The sequence below is a fragment of the Centropristis striata genome, chromosome 7, assembly GCF_030273125.1.
Source record: "Centropristis striata isolate RG_2023a ecotype Rhode Island chromosome 7, C.striata_1.0, whole genome shotgun sequence".
Lineage (NCBI taxonomy): Eukaryota > Metazoa > Chordata > Actinopteri > Perciformes > Serranidae > Centropristis > Centropristis striata.
In genome coordinates, this window is record NC_081523.1 from 39,113,805 (window position 1) to 39,120,444 (window position 6,640).

Below are 6,640 nucleotides of genomic sequence, written 5' to 3' on the forward strand. Positions count from 1 at the left end.
CTTTCTTTAAAAAAAGTCGCTAAGGGGGTCTGAAAAGTTGCTAAATTTAGCAGCAAAGTTGGGAGCACTGCTTCGGAGGTAGGTAAAATCGGTTTGACGTAAAAGAATCGGCCGATCACCGTTCCCGCAAAATTAAGGAAATCAGAGACTCTGGGGTGCGCCCCTAGTAGTTAAATTGATTTTTTTTTTTTACATTCATGCTGTAAATCCATGTGGTGCATCACAGGTCCAACTTTTAATTCTCCTTCTTTGAACAAAATGAGAGACTTTAGTGATGATGTCACCCAGAGACAATCCTGGAGCTGATCCATAGACATTAAATTACAGGACAACTTCAGGGACACTGGGACATTGCCTGATTCAGAGTCAGGCACTAAGTCAGCAAAATAAATACATTCAAAGTGTCCCTTTTAAAATGTTTGACCTCATAAATTCTGGTCTTAATTTCCCAATGTCAAGCTAAAGAAGACTTTTGTTTGTGTTTGTAGGTATATTGTCTGCCACTGTACAGCACAGAGGCCGTTCAGTTTCAAGGTTGAGTTTCCCTTTAAAGGAGCACACCACACACATTTCTTTTGTTTCTATCCACATCAAAGGAAATCCTCATGTCCTGATTTATGTAATTTCTCAGAACTGCATATCTGCTCTTCGCAGATGATGTTATCCTTTTGGCTTCATTAAACCTTGACCTTCAGCACTCACTGGGGCAGTTTGTAGCCAAGTCTGAGGCTGTTGTTCCTCTGGGTTCTGGGTGTGGGTTGCTGCACCAAGCAAAGTAGTTAAAATAATATCTTGTTGATGAGTAAGTGTAAGATAAACAGGTGGTGGCAGGAGATAAACAAAGAAAGCAAAGCTCTCAATTTACCAGTTCATCTTATTTCAAACCCTTAAATATGGTCATGAGCTTTGGGTAGTGACAAAAACTATGAGATCATGGATAAAGGCAGCCGAAATAAGTTGAGTTAAAATAAGATGGCTGGGCACAGCCTTAGAGACAGGGTGATGAGCTCAGACATCCAGAGTAGAGCTGCTGTTTCTTTATATCAAAAGGGGCAAGTTGAGGTGGTTCAACATCTGATCAGGATGCCTCCTGTTAGAAGTTTTCGGGTCCTTTGGTATAGCCAGAACACACTGGAGAGAATATATACATGTCATCTGGCATGAGAACACCTCAGGGTTCAGGGAAAAGAGCTGGAAAATGTCAAGACATGTGAAATATTTTGCTTAGCCTGCTGGCCCTGCGACCCCACTCAGGATAAAAGGATAAAAATGGATGAAACATATGAACCACAATATCAATTCCTCGACCGTGAGTAGAACCAGGGTCAGGGTATAAATTGAATTTAGACTTATGAAGGCCCACTTGCTTCTGGCATGAGTCTGTTTCCAGACGGTGGCAGCACATGTTTCTGTTCCATACTGCGACCTTCAGGACAGAGAGAAACCTTCCCATAACCCTGATACATTCTCCACTGCCAATCCCTGGCAGGGCTGTCAGAATAAAAAGGGATTTATTTTGGGTTACTGCTGCATTGGTCTGCATTCTAAACAGTGTGTAAAACTTTAACACATCATTTTGCTGTTCCTGACTTTCAAAGTTTGTTTTTATAGCCATGTTAAATTGATCGAACAGTTAGTTAGTTCTCAGATGATGTATCCTTTTGACTTTCACAGTCCCATGATATTCCCTTTATGTCTCAAAACTATTGAATCGATTGTTTGGGGGGAAATTTTTGCCTTTATTGGACGGTTGATTATTCCAACACCATTGTACCTTAACCAATTGATGATTATTCATGATTAATCACAGCCTATTTATGTGATTAGCTTGAGCCTGCTTTCTTCCAGCAAAGTGCCTGTGCATTTGAGTTAAGATGCCTAATAGCATCGGGGAACATAATATTCCTGAGGGATGTTTTACACCTATGACCTTGAAATCTTCTTCCAGAAGGAAGGAGTTAAAAGAGAGGACTAGCGGGTGGGAGGGGTCGGCAATGACCTTCTTTGCTCTGTGGCTGATCTGAGTGGCATAGATGGAGGCCACAGGTGGAATTTAACATCCCAAAATTTTACAATTCTACAATGTAATTGAGCAGATGCTTTTATCCAAATCAACGTACATTTGAGAGTTCATATAACACAAGCAAAGATGAATTCAAGAAAAATAGCAAGAGTAAGTGCCGTGGGTTAAGTTCGAGTCCATTAGGACACAAGTGCATTTAGATCACAAGAGTGGTAAGTGCGATACTTGTTGTAGTCGTCAGTGTAGATCAAGAGTGAAGGTGTTCAGTAAAGAGTTGGTCTTCAGTCTCTTCTTAAAGACTGAGAAGAACTCAGAAGAAAGGATGGAGTTTGGAAGTTGGTTCCACCACGGGGGCACTACAGAGGAGAAGAGTCTGGTTTGGAGCCAGACGTCTTTTACTGGAGGAGCGTAGTGGGCGGGAGGGCCTGAACAAAGGAGTTCAGATGAGAAGGGGCTGTGCCAGTTGCTGTTTTGTAGGCAAGAGACAAGGCTTTGAATCTGATGCGGGCTGTGACAGGGAGCCAGAGCAGAGAGATGAGGAGCAGAGTGACATGTGCTCTCCTGGGCTGGTTGAAGACCAGACGTGCAGCAGTGTTCTGGATCATCTGCAGAGGCTTGGTGGTGCAGCAGGAAGACCTGACAGCAGAGAGTTGCAGTAGTCGTGAAAACGTGATAACACAAGGGCCTGAACCAGGAGTTGATCGCTCGGTCAGATAGGGTCTGATTTTCCTGATGTTGTACAGGGTGAATCAACAAGATCGGGGAATTGAGGACACATGAACCTTGCAGGTCAGTTGGTCATCAATCATGAAACCCATGTTTCGTGTAGAGCTTGTGGGTACAAGTTGCATGGATCAAAGCTGAAGATTGATAGGCTAGAGGACAAGGTGGGAGTTGATGATGTGTGTGATTGAGGGGTTTACTGTCGAGGAAATGGTGCTGATGTTATCCCACATGAACTGTTCTTAATAGATTAGGCTGAGTTTAACCTGACAAAAGTCAGAGGAAGAAGGAGAAAGATGATTGGCCACCAGACTATTTTGAACGTCCCAGGCCAATGAGGTGGCAACATCACAGTGTTCGCTGCAGTCATGCAGAATGGGGTCCTCCCCCGCCATACCAAAAAAGTTCCTTCTGACACAACCTACAAGCTCCCATTTTTAGACTGACTATACAGCATTGTCACAGCAGAGGGCTAAATGGATGCGGAACAGATAAGATACATTGACATCTGGGAAAATGTGTCTTTACAATGATATGCTCTGGTCCAAAACTGGTTTCATCAGCGTCCACATTTTCACTCCACTACATCCCACTCTGCCTTCCTTGACTCCACTGAGGAGTTTGTTTTATAGCATGGCAGTGGAAGGTTTACGATCATCAGCTTTATGTCAGGATACCCCTCACTGTAGATAGAGGAGACCTGTGACCAAACTGATGCAGAGCCTGATCAAGGATGGATTCACCCTTCAAGACGATTCTGTGTTGTGACAGAGGACAGAGCCTGTGATGAGGACAGAGTGCTATAGCCAGATCCAGCCAGGTGGAGCCATGTTTTTCTTGTGTCTCTTTACTTACTATATTCTCTTTAGAATATGATCCGTTCTGATCTTTAGTGCTAAATGCAATTTTTGGAAATGTATGGATGTGACTGATTTTACAATATGGAGAGAAGTAAATATGTTCATCAATGCAGTGCTGATCTCTTGTGTTTTGTTTGGTCAACAGATTAATGTAAATGGTAAATGGAGTGCAGTTAGATAGCGCTTTTATCCAAAGCGCTTTACACTACAAACTGCGCTCATTCACCCGTTCACACACACATTCATACTGGTGGCCGAGGCTACCCTAAACAGAAGACATCAGAAGACATTTGGGGTTCAGTCTCTTGTTGAGTAGGCTGCCATGGTCAGGGATCGAACCACCTTCCGGTAAGTGGATGCCCGCTCTACCAACGGAGCCATAGCCGCAATGTATTTAACAATATCAGATTTTATTGAGCAAAAGATTGGAGGTGTTCTGCTACTTGTTGGTGCGCCTGTATGCATTTTATTTTTACAAAACAATCCCTGTTGTTGGGCTTAAGCAATCTGCATGTTCATCAGTCCATCTCCAGCCATATCAACTGTTCAGTCACCTTGAAAATCAAAAATTTCAGGTTCCAAAACTTCACATTATATAATGCTGACATGACCGGCTTTTCATTAATTCGAAAAAAAAGCTTATGCTTCATAATGATTATGAGGACTAACAAGGATGAAAAATGCACAAATGTACAAATAGGTGCCAAAATAAATTTAAATCCTCTCAGGAGAGAGAACACTTTTGAGGACACCTTGTTAGAAAAATATGTGTCTGCTTGTTCAGCTACAGCATGCTATTCATCGAACGTTTGCTTGGTCAAGGACCCCATTAATATTTTAGATGCAGGTTACATAACATCATTTCATGTGTAGAGCATTTGACCTTTTATACACACCAACATTCAATCCACCGCAGAGTCTCCACAGCATTTGTGAGGTTAAAAGGTAATTAATGCTGTGTTCTTAAATGAACACGTCTGGTCAGTGGGATTAAATTTCATCCCACTGTTCCACTGTAGAGCATCCTGTCAGTCTTAGAGAAAGATTCCTTGATTACAAAATCACAAAAGCCACTCTATCTTGAATTACTTTAACTTGGTGTAGGGGTGACACTCTGCTCGGGCCAGTTCATTGCTGCTTGCAGCTTTAATTGATCTTGTTTTAAGAGTTAATTTCTTATTTTAAGCATTCAACATGCTTATTTCTAGATTTAATAATCTTAATTTAAGAAATCTTGTCAAGTGAAATTCAGATTTAGTGTTTTTATCTTGTTTTTAGACACCTCTTTTTTGCAGTGTTCAGCGTTAAACAATTAAAGAGGTAATGTTATACACTGGCTTGATTGGAGATCTGGGGCAGCTGAGTGAACAGGTGAGTAGAGTTGGCTGATGAGGAGGAGGCAGACTCAGTAGGAAATTTCCAAATGTAGTGTGGCTGACTGAGGCATTTACACGAAGGGAAAACGGAGATATTTCCATGCGTTTGGCCTCTCATTTACACGAAAACCCTGTTTTTATCACAGAAAATGATTATTCTAAAAACTCCGGGCAAAGTGGAGAATTTGGAAAACTCCGGTTATGTGTTGTCGTGTCAACTGGGAGAAACAGGGTTTTAGGTTCTCACGCTCATTCTATCTAGTTGTTTTGAAAGGAACAGGAAGTCGCTTGTGTTATTTGTTGTTGTTGATTCTGAGGATTCTAATTGGCTTGTTATCCTTCTCCCTACACTGCCGCCCATATAATAGGTTTGGCATAGTTATAATGGCGCTCGACAGCGTATTTATGCAGGTTGATGTAAATTACAACTTTTTTGAAAACGATATTGTGTGCACGATGTTTGAAAACAGAGGGGAGGAAATATTTGTTTCTCTAAATACCCTGCTATGAATAAACGTGGCCTGAGGCTGCATATGTACAGGGTCCAGTGTTTGTGCTTGCTCAAAGTCAAGGGTGCAGTAAGAATCAAAACACAATTTCATCCTTTGTTTTGGTAAAATACACCTTACTATCATACATACTATAGGTCTCTTATTCATGGATGCATTCATTCAGTCAGTCCATGATGTAGGCCTACATACCAAATTAGCTCTAAAATGGTCTCTACTTTACCAGAATGTGTTGATGTGTGGGAGTGAGGGCATGAAAAGTTTTCAGTCCTCTCCTCCAGCACTGTGAAAAATCTCCCAGCCTGGTCCCTGTGCTGCAGGACTGAACTGGGTCAGCCCCAGGAGGCCTTCCAGTCTCCACTCACTGTGCTCTGTCTTTCTGCCCTGCTGGCCCCTGTCACACCCCACCTCCTGCCTGCCTTGCCACAATTACAAACAACCTGATTAAACACGTATGCGGTGCAATCAAGAGTGTAGCAACTGGACTGAAAAAGGCACTGGAGAGGGTGCTTCAACTCCAGGGAGGACTTTATGCAATCTCACACAGCTTGTATGGTTACACTCCATATATATATATATATATATATATATATATATATATATATATATATATATTGACTTGAGAACAGTGAGAAGTATTTTTTTTCACATGGATTTTTAGTATACCATTGAATAATGACTGAATACATAAGCTTAAGCAACAAAAATATTGTTTATTTTTGTTCAAGTCCAACAGACCAGTGCAATTTTTGCCATTAAGTGTAGCAATATCATATTTATAAATATAGTACATTTCATAAATCCAGGTAGCCTATAGGTAGGTAGACCTTCTGTAAACTAGAATACTTTGGTTTTTGAAGTAAAACACAATCCACGCTAGCTAGCACACTAGCCGCTAGCTGCTATATGTTTAGCATTGAGGTGATACTTGAGGCTGGATGTGCTGCTATGGTGATATGTGAATTCTTTGTTGCCTAGCAACACAACCATGCTCTTATGGACGCTTCCATCCGTTGGTTTTTAGTAACTAAATGTCCCATCATCCACGGGGCCAACCAAAGGTCTCATCAGCTTCTTCCTTCATGTTCACTGTGGTTTGTTGTTGTCTCAACTCATCAACGCTAGTTGGTGCTCCAGTATAATCGGTCC